This window comes from Lactuca sativa, chromosome 5 (assembly GCF_002870075.4).
Source record: "Lactuca sativa cultivar Salinas chromosome 5, Lsat_Salinas_v11, whole genome shotgun sequence".
Taxonomy (NCBI): Eukaryota; Viridiplantae; Streptophyta; class Magnoliopsida; order Asterales; family Asteraceae; genus Lactuca; species Lactuca sativa.
In genome coordinates, this window is record NC_056627.2 from 198,979,141 (window position 1) to 198,997,027 (window position 17,887).

The window sequence follows — 17,887 nt, forward strand, 5'->3', positions numbered from 1 at the left end:
ATAAGTACGATCAGTCGGAGCAAGAAAGTATTCCCCAAGATAGCCACAGTGTTATTTGCTTATGATGATTATAATATAATTGCATGCTAGTTGTAGGCTAGGTATCTTCAGGAATTGCATGATAGAATTGCCTGAATTATGATGCCCGATAGCCTAGGAGATTTTCTTGTATGTTAGATGGAATTGACATCATTAATGTAGTAGCTTAGTGTATGCACCATAATGGTACGTAACTAAGATTTTATAGCCTGAGAATGTTTGGTTTAGCCTGATTTCCTGTTCCTCATTTGTTTGTGGACTTAAGGTAGAATCAAGTATTCGACTGTCTATGGAATCCAATGTTATGTATGATTAGCAAGCACAAGTAACTACAGGGTTGTTGGAAGTTCCATGAGTAAGTGCAGTTATAGTAGGCCAACGTGAGGAAGGATTAACCACTCTTGGGAGATGTATAGGATGTATGCGTATCATAGATATTGGGTCTTGCGATTGGGTGGTTTGTGACAACCCCTTGATACGAATATGGGTAGGTGTGGAAGGTGGTATGGGCCTATACTAATGGAAGCACAGGGCCCATACGTATGGCAAGGAAATCGCAAAACCCGAGGGTCTAGTCATCCCGCAATGATTGTAATAGTATGAATTGTGGCTTTTCTGATGCATTTTGGTTCATTTTCAGTATGGTGTACACAAGGGGTTCTAGATCAAGAGCAGGCGGCCTGGCGAGGCCAGGATTGACTAATGATGAGATTCAGGAGTTGATCTCCACTAAGGTGATTGCGGCTATTCAGGTTGCTATCCTGGAGGTTTTTAGGTCTATTAAGACCATGATGGTTGAGCTATTTGATGAATAGTATGCCAATATGACAGAGGCTGCTACTTTGGGGGTTCAAGGGAGAGGGTCATTCTAGTACCGGGACTTCAACAACACGAAACCCCCAGAGTTCGATGTGGTCAATGGCCTGATCATGGCTATAAGATGAATTTCTGATGTGGAGGGTTGCTTCTTCACTTGTTTCTGTCCTAAGGACCGGAAGGTCAGGTACACCCTGAACCTTCTTCATCGGGGCGCAAAGGACTGGTGGAACCTGATGACTCGTTCTTATACTCCTAAGCAGAGGGTTTTTGTTACTTAGGGGTATTTCTTGGAGATGTTTTGCATGAAGTATGTTCCCCTGGTGTAGAAAGAGAGAGAGAGAGAGATAGAGAGAGAGAGAGAGAGAGAGAGAGAGAGAATGTGTGTGTAAGAGAGAGAAAGAGAGAGAGAGAGAGAGAGAGAGAGAGAGAGAGAGGTTGGCTCAAGAGTATCTAGCGTTGAGGCAGACGATAGAGTCAGTGATGGAGATCACCAAGATGTTTACTGGGAGAGCTCTATTCTGTCCTGAGTATTCTGCTTCAGAGCTAGAACAAATGTCGCGATACTTGAGCATGCTCAAGACTGAGATTCGTCACTTTTTGTCTACCCAACAATACGGTACCCTTTTTCGAGCTTCAAGATGCTGCACGGAGACAGGTGATTGAGATTGAGATTCAGACGAGGGAGGAGAGGCAGGCTCCGGTTTAGCTACAACCTGTGACAAAGCAATTCAAGCCCACTGTTTCACGATCCAGATGTCAAAGGGTAAGCACTTATGGCAAGTGTGGGAAGGTGCATGAGGGCGTTTTTTTCATTAAATTTTGGGTGCCACAAATGTGGCAGGGAGGGCCATGCGGCTAGGGAATGTCGTCAGTAGGCCTAAGTACCGAGCACCATGATTTTCTACCACTGTGATCAGGTTGGCCATATGAAGGCCAACTGTCCCTTGCTCGCTACGAGACAAGTGCATGCTCTACTCCTGGCTACCTTAAGGGTTACAGATGGACAACAGGGGAAAGATGAGGTCTTGAAGGCCAATTTTTGTGCTTTTCAGCTCACAATGGAGGAAGCCAGGATGACCCCTGGAGTTGTTACATGTATGCTCTCATTTTTATTCTGTCAAGTTATTTTATTATATACTTATGATTTTATGATTGTGTGTAATACACTATGTGTGGTTTATCGAAGTCTCCACCTAGAAATAAGAATTTTCCCTCATGCTGATCTAGGCATTATATTTTGAGAATCTTCATATACCATTTTGCATACCAAGAGTCATGCTTGAAGGATATTTGGGTGAGTCATTTTTAGGACTTCTATCTGGGATACATCGTCAAACTACAAGGAAAGCCTTAAATGGAGGAACACCAACAACCAGTTTAATTTTGGCAGTTTCAGCAAGGAATCCAAGGATTCCGCAAGGTGGGCATGCCAGATTTGAATGTAGGACTCATATGCATCTTTCGTGGTTGTGAGGCAATGTGGGATTGGTATGATCATGGGTGTAGAATTGGTGGTAGTCAATTTCATACCTTCAGAATGATTGATTTCATTTTTGCATGGTATTTTCTCTATTGTAAATAAGCCATAGGATTAGCTATTCACCCGTTTCGATGGTTGAGATTAAGGTTCTAAATGGCGTGAGGCGTGGCGTGGAGGCAAGGCCAAGCCTCAAGCTTAACGAGCCATGGCAAGCCATGGCGTTTTTCAAGGCGTGATGTAAGGTGGCAATTTTGTATTAATCTAAAATTATATTACTAAATAAATATAAATTTATATTAAATATAACTACTTTTTAGAAGTGTTAGATCAATAACTAATAACAAAAAGTTAACAAAAACCACAATACTTGTATCTCCGATTTGAAAAGACATAACAAATAGCAAAAAACTGTGTCTTAAACGAAAAACCACGTGCCATAACACGCCATAACGCGCCATGGCGCGCCATATCATGCCTTGCCACGCGCCACGCCTAATAGCAACGTTATGAAGCTTTTCGTAATGGCAAAGCCACGCCTCACACCATGGCGCGCCTTGGCGCACGCCATGGTGCGCCTTTTAGAACACTGGTTGAGATATTTTTTCACCATCATCCTGTTAAGGACACCTGAGGAACTTGAAGTGGAATCAGTAGAAGGTGCTTGTGGATATTGAGTTCGTTGAGATTTTGGGGCGTGTATCTGATTTTGGAGTGTGTGTGTGTGTGTGTGTGTGTGTGTTCGCTAGGATTAGCTGGTTATGGAATGCTAGTTCTTGTAAGTTCAGGTTGTCGACAACTTTGAGTATTGAGGTTGCGAGATAGTTTAGAAATCCATCGATTTCGTGGATGGAAAAGCGCAATTGAATGTAAGTGGAGGAGAACCATTTGGATCAAGGGAATGATTCTAGGCAAGGAACGAGGATTCAGGTTGCCTTGTCAATTTCGTGCCGCATCAGCAGGGGCACATGGTGGTTATATGATTAGCATCAGGTTGAGGGTCATGTTAGAGCCTCCCTGTCTGTTCTTGTCTGAGAAAGGCTTTGGAGTTCGAAGCACAAATCGAACACCTGATTGAGGTATAGTCAGGTGAGGTTTCGACTCACGATTGATTATGGAATTGTATGGTAGTAGTGTTGCAAGACTATAGGGTGACTGTAGCATTCACTAGGTTGGTGGGTAATGGTAGTAGTGTTGTTAGATTGTAAGGTAGCCCGTAGCATTCACTTCGTTAATGAGCAGCTGTGAGGATGTCGTGAACTTACAATTAGGCTCGTAGTGTTTCTCTAGATAAGATTAGCCCATGGCAGGATGGGTTGTGAGAATGTGGAAGGACCACAATATATGTGGTTTGAGGATGGTTGTACGTTGTTTGGGATCGGTCATGATGTAAGACTTCAGTTGGGCGGGTAGCATTCACTTAGAGCAAAGTGTACTATTTAGCATTTGTGTGATTGTTGGTTATGTTGTCCTTGGTTGGAACAAGAAGGTTTTTGGAGCCATGTTGGAAAATGGGATAGGATAGCTTTTGCCAACTAGAATATTGGCCGAAGTCTCATGCTAAGGTCGTGTGAGAGGTTGTCAACTTCAGCAACCGGTTGGATATATGATACTTCAGTTAATTGGTAGGTAAATATGAGACCAAGGAGATCTTGGTTATATAAAAAATGAGACTATTGGTCAGTGGGATGAGACTGAGTTGTTGGTAAGGTACCAATGCATGAGGCTCATGGTGGGAGTCACCCCTATTTTCGGGTGCAAGGTTATCAACATCAGAGAATGGCCATGGGTTCTAATTTTCAAGTGGTCAGCAGGATGAGTCAGGGTTGGAGGTGTTATTGGTACGGTTTATGGAGTGCAGTCAATATGGTTATGATTCGGAATGATTCTGTATATTTGGAAGTTAGACATGGTATTAGGTTCTCGTATTTCGGGCAGAGTAGTGATGATTAATCTCAATTGGATTTCAAAAATTTCTATATTGAACGACTAGTGTGGAAGAAGAAGTAGTAAGGAATGATTTCAAGGACGAAATCTAATTTAAGTGGGGGAGATTTGTAACACCCGTTTTCCAAGATTGATTGATCTAGGGTGTTAAGGAGTCGAAAGTTTGAATTTTGGAGAAGATCGAGTGTCACCACGTGAAGATTGTTGTTCGGTCATGATTCAGTAGGATTGATCGCATCAAGTTGCAACTGGGTGAATTTTGCAATGAAAATTGGCCCTAGATTCGAATGAGAGTGATTGGATGCCAATGGGAGTGATTAGATGCAAATGAGAGCGAGTGGATGCAGATAGGAGCGATTGGATGTGAATGGGAGAAATTGGATGCGAACGGCAGTGAATGAATGCGAATGAGAGCGATTGTATGCGAATGGGAGCGACTAGATGCGAATGAGAGTGATTAAATGAGAATGGGAGTGATTGCATACGAAATAGAGTATTCGGATGCGATTGGGAGTGTTTGGATGCGAAACACGGTGTCCAGATGCGATGTGAGTGGTTAGATGCGAAAGAGGGTATTCGAATGTGAACGGGAGTGGTCGGATTCAATGGGAGTATCCAAATGCAAACGAGGGTTCAGATGCGAATGAGGTTACTCATTGTGATCGGTGTTCCGAGGGGAACACATGGTGGTTGTTCCCAAAATAAAGAGTACGCCAGGCGTAACTTATTCGTATGCACGACGTAGCATGAGAATTGGGACATGGGTATTTAGTGATCTATGTTGGGTGTAAATGGAGTATCCAACACGTAGATCCGCAATGTTCAAACCCTAATTTTTAGGGTTTAGACCCTATTTAAAGGACCTTAAGTCCCAAAATCATTCGTTACGGAATTCATAGGTGTGTGCACTGCAATCAATATGAGCCCTTCCTTTCCAAGACGATGATACCTGAAATCATAAATGAACCTGTAAGCACGAAGCTTAGTGAGTTCCCTATAGCATACCACACACACAATCCACGTTTCACATATCCTGTTAGCTATAAAAGCTACCTATATCACGTAAGCCAGACATACATAAACCTGTAAGGATGTCGTGGGCCCCCAGGGTCTTACACCATAGTGCCAAGGGCTACCATACATGGTTTCTACCTTGGAATGCCATGGTCTACCCCACATGGTCTTATATCCAATTGCCATGGGCTACCCCCGGGGTCTTTCATGCAACAACATACATAATCGGATAACATATCATATATCACAGAAGCATATACACATAACACATATACAAACCTGTAAGAATGTCGTGGGCTCCCCCAGGATCTTACGCCATAATGCCATAGGCTACCCCACATGGTCTTTACCTGGGAATGCCAAGGGCTACCCCACATGGTCTTATATCCAACTGCCACAGGCTCCCCCCGGGGTATTCCATGCAAGTATCACAAAGAATACTACCATATCACACATCACATAAACAACTAGCATAACACATTCCGCATAAACAACTAGTATATTGCATATCACATAAACAATGCATATAAACATATAAGGATGTTATGGGCTCCCCCAGGGTCTTACTCCAAGATGCCATGGGCTCCTCCACATGGTCTTACACCTAAGTGCCATGGGCTCCTCCGCATGGTCTTACACCTAAGTGTCATGGGCTACCCCACATGGTCTTATATCCAATTGTCACGGGCTCCCCCCGGGGTCTTCCATGTAATAACATACATACCCACATAACATAAAATGGGCCGGCCTTGATTCCTTAGACCCAGTGGTATGGTGAGAAGACTCGCCTCGCACTGCTGAAGTCCCGCGGATAAACCCTAGTTGCCGGTTGACCGGTTCCCGAATTGTCAATCATCAAAACGACACCCAATTAATAATCGGGTTCCAATATACAACCATAATCTACACTTGGGATAAATTAGCCATTTTACCCCTAACCTAGCTTGGTACAAACCAAGGCCCAAACTCACACCTTGAAGGCCTAAAAGCCCAATAGTCACCCAAGGCCCAACATATGGCCTAATTTTTCAAATTGGGCCCAAACCTCTACATGGACTTATTTTAAGGTATAACCGTCCAAAGAATTGGCATTCTGATGGCCCAATGGCTAATAATCCTCAAGGCCCACTTATGGCCTAATTTTCCAAATTGGGCCCAAAGCTCTCTAACGGGTATTAACTTGAAGCCTAATAATTTACCTTAGTCCATAAATGTGTTCCCAATTGGCCCAAAAAGGCCCACAGCAGCTTAGTCCAATAAGTTGCCCAACTAGCATCCAAACCCAATTAGGGTTTTTCACGTAAAATGACAATTAGGATTAAGTGTTCCTACTTAAATCATTAAGGACTTAATGCATTAAGGACTTAATTCATTAAGGACTTAATCCATTAAGTCCAAACATACATTGAAATCATGCTTAAGTCATAACTTCACTCCAATGGTTCAAAAAGCGGGTCCCGATATGTCTAAACCAATAATCCTAAAATTACGGTTTTCCAAACCCAAATTAGGGTTTCCAACCCACTACAATCCGACTAGGCCCAAAAGCTATGTCCTTAGGCCCATTAGGGCTTCATTGAGCCCACTGCTCCATTAGGCCCACTAAGGTTTCACTAATCGGGCACCACCCACTACCACCTCGGGAAGTGTTGGTCAATGGCGGCTCACTGCGGCGGCCACCACATCAGGAACTATACCCACATACACACACCAAATCACGCACACGGCCACCTCCTCATGGTGGCTGGTGGCGGCGAAAGAAGATGATTGGGTGGCAGCCACCATTGTTGGTTACCATGGTGGTTACCCACGTTTTCCGGCCTGAAAATGCACTCATACCCGTATATTAGACTCATAGAATCAACACAGACGCATAAACGACACGAGATCGAGGTTCCCAACCATTGACTCGGGGGTTGTTGTCGTTGGAGCAAACAGAAACGGCGATGACGCCTTTGCACAACCAAAAGGGACGAAAGACGGGAGAAACGGGTCATGGTTTAGCCTTACCGAAGCCATACAGTCGTTCACGGCCTCAGCTCCATCATTCACAATCTTCTCCTTCGTCTCGGTGGCCTCTCCAGCCGTTTGCGACGGTTCTCGATGGTTTATCCGGCTACCACGACGTCTCCGGCAACAGAGCTAGGGTGGTGGTGCTCCACAATGAAGTGGCATGCGGCTGTCTTAGAGCTTCTCAAGATGGCGGCGGAAGATGCCACACATGGTGATGGCGGTTCGTGGTATTAGGACGTAGGGTTAGGGTTAGTGTGAGAATGGGAGGTAACAGGTTTAAAGTCCCGTGTTCATTCAAATTTGTACATTTTACCAAGTTCAGTCCCTCCCCGCAACATTTGTTTTCAATTTAACTCCAAAAGTTACCCTTTAGCACTCCCTTCCGTAGTTCCTTTCATAAACAATCCTAATAATTACCAAGCAGCCCTTAGCACATAAATATCTTTCAATTTAAGTCCTAATCTTACCAAACAGCCCCTGACTTCTAAAAATCTTCACAAAATAAATCCCAGAAATACACTTTAGCCCCCGAATAATCCAATTTATAACATTCGGCTCCCCAAAACCAACAATCCACTAAATAATATCGATTTAGGGTGACTATTCGTTCATTAATTTTTTATCTATTTATTTATTAAATAAACAAAATGTTACAACTCTCCCCCACTAAAATTTGATTTCGTCCTCGAAATCATACTTTAGCATCCCTTACTCGCCCGAGAACTTGGGCGATATGGTCACAATCTTGGGCACATCCTAGCCTTCCCAAGGTAACAGTGACCATACTTTGCAAGGTTCTAGAATGCGAAGATGAACGAATTTCATGCAACATGATCACATCTACTCCGTTCGACTTCCGAAGTCTCGAGAGGGTCTGTCTCCCTGATAGACCGCCCGCACCCAATCATATTCGAATTTATTACACTTATCTCCCAACTGGCTATGCAACTTCTGATAACCTGAGGTTCCCCCTAGAAAATCGAGACACAGACCAAATTTCCCTGCAGTACACTTATGTCTGTCCAAAGCTCAGATAATCCCTCAAAACAATGGACATCTAACCGATTGTTGAGCCAAAACACACGCAGCAGTCCCACACGACCTCTGAAGTATACATCGTCTGACAATAACTGCCTTAACTATACTGCCACTCATGGCTCATCTAATCCTTATGATCATCCGATCGTGATAGGTTGACAATCTATCGCCACTAAATCCGACACACAAAAAGGTGAATGCTACCAGAATAACTGTAGTCTTGCGTCATACCCGGTCTCCTTCGACCTACTATTTCCTGATTCCAATTATGTTGTGACCTACTCACAACCTTGCAAACTTTCCCACCCTGGCCTAAGTCATCCGAACGAATCCGTGAATGTCGCAGCTACCCTGCAGTCTTTCCACACTTCCCGCATTATCTGACTACTGGTGAATGCTACGACTCCCTCGTAGTCTTACAACACTTCCATACCAACTGACCATTAGTAAATGCTACGGATCCCCCATAGTCTTACAACACTCATGACTAACTATTAGTGAATGCTACGGCTCCCTCGTAGTCTTACAAAACTTTCACCTTGACTAACCATTAGTGAATGCTATGGCTCCCCCGTAGTCTTACAACACTTCCATACCAACTGACTATTAATGAATGCTACAGCTCCCCCGTAGTCTTACAACACTTTCATCCTAACACAACCGTAGCCCAATACCTTACCACTAATCTATCGATTCAAAACGCATACGGAGTCAATCAAACACTTGACCGATCACCCGAACTGAACTCGATTCCTAACTGGAGTCCCAACCTACCTCCCCAAATTCAGCTATCAAGCCCCCAATAAGACGCAGTTCACATGCTTGGGAGTTTTACCGAACTCCAAACTCGCACAACCCTCAAACCAAATAGCCACTTGAGCCGCCATTTACCCTTGATGAAGACGAGAAGCCCATCCCGGTCTCATACTTGTCCCTGTCCTGAACACTTGCGCGATTCTACCCCACTTATATTCGACTAAGTCTTTGCAATACATGAGATTTGAAGGATTCCCAATCCTTCTTACTCTTTAATAAACAACTGTTGACAACCCGTTTCTTGTCTGTGCGAGTGTTCTATTACGAGCCCAAATCCCCAAGGACCACGTAACTCCTAAAGATCAGACAAACACTTTCTGAATCCCAACGAGACTAATAATCTCAAACTCCTTGAAATGATGCCCCACCTATATCTTGAAGTCCAAATAACCGATTCCCAGACCAAAGCCTCAACGGTAAACCACTTCCCCTGGCGCTTCCAAAAGCCGACCCAAGCATAATGGCTGAGTCACCAATCCTGACGGTAGACCTTCCACATCATGCCCCTGAACCAATCTCAACCCTAGACCCAGATAACATTGAACGCTCCAAACCAGCAAAGAGGGAAACAACTTTTCACTTGCCACCCCATAACTCACGGTATGCAAATGGCATATGACAAATGTTGAATTATAGTCCAAACACAAGCAGGGCAACAAACCCAGAGATACACCTACTAAAACCCTCGAACTCTTGGGTCCCTTACCGGGACCCTCCAATGTATGTACCTGAACTGGTCCCCTCTTCCTAATGTGCCCCAAATAATCCCTACTCTCGAGCTCTAGAAATCATATCACTCAAGATCTTGCACCCTGGCACACTCACCAGCTCAATAGTCCACGAATGAACCGTAGTAGCCGAAGCATTCTATGCCCTAAACCGGGCTACAAACTACCCCCAAGACATGGTCTCTAATCTCAAAAGTGCAATAGATCGTACAATCAATCCTTTCCGCCTCATACAAGAGATCCAAGGCGAATTCAAAATCCCGGCAGTCCTTCCGCTAACTAGCTCACCGCCGAAGCCAGGACCAAATCCTAGTCCTTCCCCTTGCATGCTCATTTGCATTCTACATAACAGCTATCCCTATGGTCCAATCATAACCAAGGATTCTCATTCCCAGGCTTCTTAGATTCTCTAAGACTTTCCCTGATTTGAGTATGGATCCTATGCTTTCAGTAGTACGGGCCCAATACTACCTTTTACACCTATCCATACTTTCCTCCAGAATCATCCTGAATCCTCTAAGTCACCTACTCCCTTGATGTACTAAATGTATGCTAAACAGCAACACAATATCCACCGAAGCACTTCCTAGGCTCCCCCTAGGTTCCCAACCTCACTGAATCGCCCCACTAACTCACTGGAGCATATCCTAGGCTCCCATAGGTTCCTAACCCACCCAGTCCTCGGCTGCTGAAAGATTCCTAGTAATGTCAACTAGCTACCTTATGAATATAGCCACATGCAACAGAGATCAAATAATCCTTCGAGTAACCGGCTTAATCTTATAACGGTTAGACTTAAACGAGAGCCGTGCAATAGGGCCAAATCCATCACTCTGAGATTATCCGACATGTGCCACATGTGACCTAGCATATTCACTTAGTAGCTAGCTCATATTGCTAGAAGTCCCACAAAGCACAAAGCAAGCACATTCGGACAATGGAAAACTAACCAACATATTCCAGTCAAACAATTCTATATACACGTCCAATTCACAATCAGGTGACTCATGTCACTAATCTCATCCTGGGCTTAACCTAGGGGAATCTCCGACCCACAAACTATCATAGACATTCGGCCCATATATTACAACCCATGTTGTCCACATCCACCCTCACTGTCGACTGCCTTATGCATGCAAATTATACACAGAACATGATCTAACAGGCTGTCAAATAATAGACTCTACCCTAGGACCACAACCAGACAAGGAACATGAAATAAGGCCAAATCAATTATTTTAAGGCTATATGATCCTAACTGTATACAATTTTAAAAGCATACACATAGCAGTTACAAATACCAATTATCATTCTCATTCCAGCATGGCATCCAATATTCCCAAGGCTACAAGCACCACGTATCAGGCCAACCAATTGTTGACTACTCAGCATTAGCATGCAAGTCTACCAGCTCATACAACATATACAGGCATCTCCCCTAGCCCTATCTAGCATTCGATTCACAAATTCATAAATCAAGTCATAACAGACAACATATGTGGGTATTTTGGGAAATTTACTTAAGCTCGACTAATTATATGCACCACACCCTTTCTTGTCTTATAAATTCTTTACTTAAAACATTTCTCTTTTGAAAACTTTACAGATCCTCAGTTTGAGTTCAAGCACACCCGAAAGTACGTCTGAATCCCTCAAACCAAGGCTCTGATACCAACTTGTAATGACCCAAAAATCAAGGGTAAAAATTTCATTTTTTGTATAACTAAAACATTGATATCATTTATCCCAAACATTTCAAATCATCATTATGTAAAAAATTATCAGAGTTCGTCCCAAAATCATTCGTTGCGTAATTCATAGGTGTGTGCACTGTGATCAATCCGAGCCCTTCCTTTCCAAGACGATGATACCTGAAACCATAAACAAACCTGTAAGCACGAATCTTAGTGAGTTCCCCAGAACGTACCACACACACAATCCACGTATCACATATCTTGTTAGCTATAAAAGCTACCTATATCACATAAGCCATGCATACATAAACCTGTAAGGATGTCGTGGGCTCCCCCCTGGATCTTACAACATAGTGACATAGGCTACCCCACATGGTCTTTACCTGGGAATGCCATGGGCTACCCCACATGGTCTTATATCTAATTGCCATGGGCTACCCTCGGGGTCTTTCATGCAATAACATACATAATCAGATAACATATCATATATCACAGAAGCATATACACATAACACATACATAAACCTGTAAGAATGTTGTGGGCTCCCCCAGGGCCTTACACCATAATGCCATGGGCTACCCCACATGGTCTTTACTTGGGAACTCCATGGGCTAACCCACATGGTCTTATATCCAATTGCCACGGGCTCCCCCTGGGGTCTTTCATGCAACAACATACATAATCAGATAACATATCATATATCACAAAAGCATATACACATAACACATACATAAACCTGTAAGAATGTTGTGGGCTCCCCTAGGGTCTTACACCATAATGTCATGGGCTACCCCACATGGTCTTTACCTGGGAATTCCATGGGCTACCCTACACGGTCTTATATGCAATTGCCATGGGCTCCCCTGGGGTCTTCCATGCAACTATCACAAAGACAACTAGCATATCACACATCACATAAACAACTAGTATAACACATACCGCATAAACAACTAGTATACTTCATATCACATAAACAATGCATATAAACATATAAGGATGCCGTGGGCTCCCCCCAGGGTCTTACTCCAGGATGCCATGGGCTCCTCCACATGGTCTTACATCTAAGTGTCATCGGCTACCCTACATGGTCTTTACCTGGGAATGCCATGGGCTACTCCACATGGTCTTATATCCAATTGCCACGGGCTCCCCCCGGGGTCTTCCATGTAATAACATACATACCCACATAACATAAAATGGGCCGGCCTTGATGCCTTAGACACATTGGTATGGTGAGAAGACTCGCCTCGCACTGCTGAAGTCCCGCGGATAAACCCTAGTTGTCGGTTGACCGGTTCCCGAATTGTCAATCATCAAAACGACACCCAACTAATAATCGGGTTCCAATATACAACCATAATCTACACTTAGGGTAAATTAACCATTTTACCCCTAACCTAGCTTGGTACAAACCAAGGCCCAAACTCACACCTTGAAGGCCTAAACTTCCAATAGTCACCCAAGGCCCAACATATGGCCCAATTTTTCAAAATTGGGCCCAAACCTCTACATGGACTTATTTTAAGGTATAACCGTCCAAAGAATTGGCATTCTGATGGCCCAATGGCTAATAATCCTCAAGGCCTAATCATGGCCCACTTATGGCCCAATTTTCTAAATTGGGCCCAAGCCTCTCTAATGGGTATTATCCTGAAGCTCAATAATTTACCTTAGTCCATAAATATGTTCCCAATTGGCCCACAAAGGCCCACAGCAGCTTAGTCCAATATGTGGCCTAACAAGCATCCAAACCCAATTAGGGTTTTTCACATAAAATGATGATTAGGGTTAAGTGTTCCTACTTAACCCATTAAGGACTTGATCCATTAAGTCCAAACGTATAATGAAATCGGGCTTGATTCGTCACTTCACTCCAATGGTCCAAAATGCAGGTCCCGATATGTCCAAACCAATAATCCCAAAATTAGGGTTTTCCAAACCCTAATTAGGGTTTCCAACCCATTACAATCCGACTATGCCCAAAAGCTAAGTCCTTAGGCCCATTAGGGCTTCATTGGGCTTACTGCTCCATTAGGTCACTAGGGTTTCATTAATCGGGCACCACCCACTACCACCTCGGGTAGTGGTGATCAATGGCGGCTCACGGTGGTGGTTTTGAGTTCCTTTTCATTAATCTTTTGCTAATTACAATTACAATGTTGTTCTTAATTAACACACACAAACATACTAATCTAACACACACACACACACTAATCTAACACACACACACACACTAATCTAACACACACACACACACAACCACCTTGTGGCGACAGTCGCGATAGAGAGCAGAAGCTGGTGGAGGTGTTGAGTTTTCTTCATTTTTCCTTTCCAAATATCCGTACAACATTAAGTTCACGAACTATACCTACACACACACAATCACGCACATAGCCACCTCCTCACGGTGGCTAGTGGCGGCGGAAGAAGATGATAGGGTGGCAGCCTCCATGGTTGGCTGCCATGGTGGTTACCCACATTTTCCGGCCAGAAATGCACTCACACCCACATATTAGACTCACAGAAACAACATAGACACATAAATGACACGAGATCGAGGTTCCCAACCACCGACTCGGCTGCTATTGTCGTTGGAGCAAACAGAAACGACGATGACGACTTTGCACAACCAAAAGGGACGAAAGACGAAAGAAACGGGTCATGGTTTAGCCTTACCGAAGCTTTCCAGTCGTTTACGGCCTCAACTCCATCGTTCACAACCTTCTCCTTCGTCTCAGTGGCCTCTCCAGCCGTTTACGACGACTCTGATGGTTCTCGATGGTTTATCCGGCTGCCACGGCGTCTCCGGCAGTAGAGCTAGGGTGGTGGTGCTCCACAGCGAGGTGGCATGCGGCTGTCTTGGAGCTTCTCAAGATGGCGGCTGAAGATGCCACACATGGTGATAGCGGCTGGTGGTATTAGGACGTAGGGTTAGGGTTAGTGTGAGAATGGGAGGTGATGGGTTTAAAGTCTCGTGTTCATTGAAATTTGTACATTTTACCAAGTTTAGTCCCTCCCCACAACATTTGTTTTCAATTTAACTCCAAAAGTTACCCTTTAGCCCTCCCTTCCATAGTTCCTTTTATAAACAATCCTAAGAATTACCAAGCAGCCTTCAACACTTCAATATATTTTCAATTTAAGTCCCAATCTTACCAAACAACCCCTAACTTCTGAAAATCTTCACAAAATAAATCCCAGAAATACACTTTAGCCCCCAAATAATCCAATTTATAACATTCGGCTCCCCAATCCACTAAATTATATCGATTCAGGGCGACTATTCGTTCATCAATTTTTTATCTATTTAATTATTAAATAAACAGAATGTTACAGACGTGGTGGTGGCTTTCCAGCTAGGGTTGTGATCAGGAATTGGAAAAAAGAGGAGATGTTGAGGATGTTGTGATCTCGACATTCATGAGAGAGAGAGAGAGAGAGTATTTTATTTTTTTTATTTTTAATTGTTTTAATTGAGGGTAATAAAACAAAATTGAAAAATTAAATAATAAGGAATAAAATCGTCTTTACAAAAAAAGTTAAACCAAATTGGACCAAACTAACAAGAAAATGATACTTTTGGACCAGTGTTGCTAGTTAAATTTATTTTGGCCAAAACATACGAGATTTGACATACCACATGACCATTCTTTCAATTTTGTCGTTAACTTTACTTACTATTGAGTGTATGATTAAATGGATGTATCTTTCTGCCCTTTGCTTTATGATTGATTGCAACGGTTGAAATTCCTAAAGCAACATTGTAATTATTGATGCAAAAGCTGTTAGTTTTTATGAGTTATAGTTTTGTAATGTTAAAAGGAAAACTAAGAGAGGCAGGTACTTGTAGCCTGATTTGGTTCCAATTGGTTCCGAATCCGCTTCCAAAATCTTAGAAAACGCTGAGACCAGCTTCATCTTTTTAGTAATCGTCGATTCTAGCTCCTTTCAAAATGACCGGGCTATACACATTTATGCTTATCCTTAATTGGGTATGATGAAAACATAAAATCTTTGTTTTTAAAAATTTAGCCAACTCTCGAAATTATTCCTCAAAACATGATAATTATAATGACAGTTAACCATAAGGCCCTTAAACATATAAGAAGAATAATAAAACATCAAAGCCAAGAACATACCTTCTAAAATTAAAATTAAAAAATAAAAAAAAATGACAACTTGAGATCGTAGGTTTTCGACAGACCAATGGGTTTCACCTGATTGGGAGGCCCGATCCTATGGAGGTGCCAGACTGACCCACTAAACTTGCTATTTGTTTAACAATAACATTGATTAAATGAAGTAAAGGCTCTAGTTTATAGAGAAGACATCACCGTTTAAAAAGTAATCATAGAATCGATGGAATCTACTATTTCTTTACCATTGCTATATTTTTATTTATTTTCAATACCTAGTATAGTATAATTTCGTATTTCGAGGCGAACCGCCTATAAAAAGGAAAAAATCGTGGTTGGAAAGGTTATAGTAGCCAAAGCCGTTGAACTTAATGTTCTAATTTTGATTCAAAGGAAAGAAAACGTGTAGTTGAAATAACTCACTCAGAACGTTTTTTAAAGGATTACGTGGTACGATTAGATCGAATAAGCCCTTTTGGAATAAATACTCGTCCGCTTAGGGTTTTTATGCACTTCACTTTGATATAAAATAAGGGATCTCATTTCACTATATGTTGATTTTATGTTTAGTTTGTGTTTGGTGTGTCATACCACATAACTAACTTATTTTTTGAGATTTTTTAAATTGTTATATTAAAAAAAAGGTAAAAAGTAACTTGTAAGCTAACTTTTTTAAAAGCTAACTAGTATTTTTATTTTATTTTTATTTTTTTTTTTTATTATTTTGATTTCTCAAATGTATCCTTGAGTAACTATTAAAACCATATTTTTTAAATATCATTTTATATATTTTAGTTAGCTTAACAACTAATTTTTATTAACTAGTAGTTAACTTTTCGGCTAACAACTAATTTTTTAGTTTTACCTAATAGCCAAAATGGCCAATAAAAAAAATCTACATAAATAAACTATAAAAAAAAACCCTCCCACTAAAAATGCTCTCAATAACTAATTCTACAAATTAAATAAAACAAAATTGATCCTAAAATTATTATCATATATACCTCAAGGACAGTAAAAAAAAAGTCAAACCAAAAACCCATAAATCAAAACTTACTATTAGCACATACCTATGTTACCGAGAAAGTTTCCATTATTTACTATCGCCCATAAAATCGGTCAAGTTCCTTGATCTTCCATGCAATTTCTTTACATGATTGTTCCTAATATCATTCATAAATGATAAATCTCACCAGTCTTTAAGTTTGCAGATTTGTTGGTAACTCGCATGGAACTTGCCGGAGAAGGAACCGATGGTGTTGTTTCATAATGGTTTTCACCCGGACTGCCGGACAACCACTCACTGCAAGTCTGCAATGGCCTGGCCTTCACCGTCGGTGGCCTTCAATTACCTTAACCGACAATCCCCCTGCACCTCCGTGGAAATCGGTTTCAATCGACGATGCTTCTGGTTTGGATCCCCACTTCCACTTCCTTTCCCATGCATGCATACAACTCTCTAGAGGCTGGACCCTCACAGGCCATTCTCTCTCTCTCCCCATGCAGTATTAACCACCAGTTTCAGGCCCCACCTCCACCATTATCACACACTAAAGTGAGAACTATAACCCTGGCCCACCACCCACTAAAATGATTCAGTTTCGTAAGTCCAAGACATAGACACCACCTTTAATTTAGCAAAATCAACATGTCGTTGGAGGGTAGGGACTAGGGAGGGGTGGTATGGTGCAAGAAGAAGCCGTTAAAGAGGGTTAATTAGGTAGGGAGGGGATCGGATGGAGGTTTTTAATAATAAAACTAAGTGTGAGATCATGTATTATATGAGTTTATTAAAAAAATTTGAAATTTTAATAATTTGAGAAGTTTGATTTTATAAAAAAAAATGAGAAAAAATTTAAATTATTAAAATTATTGAGGTTTTAATACATTGAATATATATTATATATAAATCATTCCTAATAAATATCTTACATATACATTAGCTTACATATTTAATATTGAATTTTAATTTAATAAAAAAATATAATAAAATGATAAGTGAAAAATATAAAATTCAAAATTTTTAGAAAATATCACGTGTCCAAATGAAGAAAAATAAGACATGTGACAAAAAAAAATTCATTTATTAGGGAGGACTAGGTGTAAGACCCATGTATTATATGAGTTCATTTTAAAGAAAAAAAAATAAGAATTCTAAACATTTGA

General features: G+C 41.7%; 1 long non-coding RNA gene across 1 annotated transcript; it reads right to left on the reverse strand.

Annotated features, from left to right (window-relative positions):
• Positions 1–11,584: 11,584 nt before the first annotated feature.
• LOC122198273 (uncharacterized) lies at positions 11,585–17,544 on the reverse strand. The gene is made up of 2 exons (XR_006192583.1): positions 16,792–17,544; positions 11,585–11,762 (listed from the first exon to the last, which is right to left on the reverse strand). It is a non-coding gene; the product is annotated as an uncharacterized LOC122198273 (long non-coding RNA).
• Between the last annotated feature and the right edge of the window lie 343 nt (positions 17,545–17,887).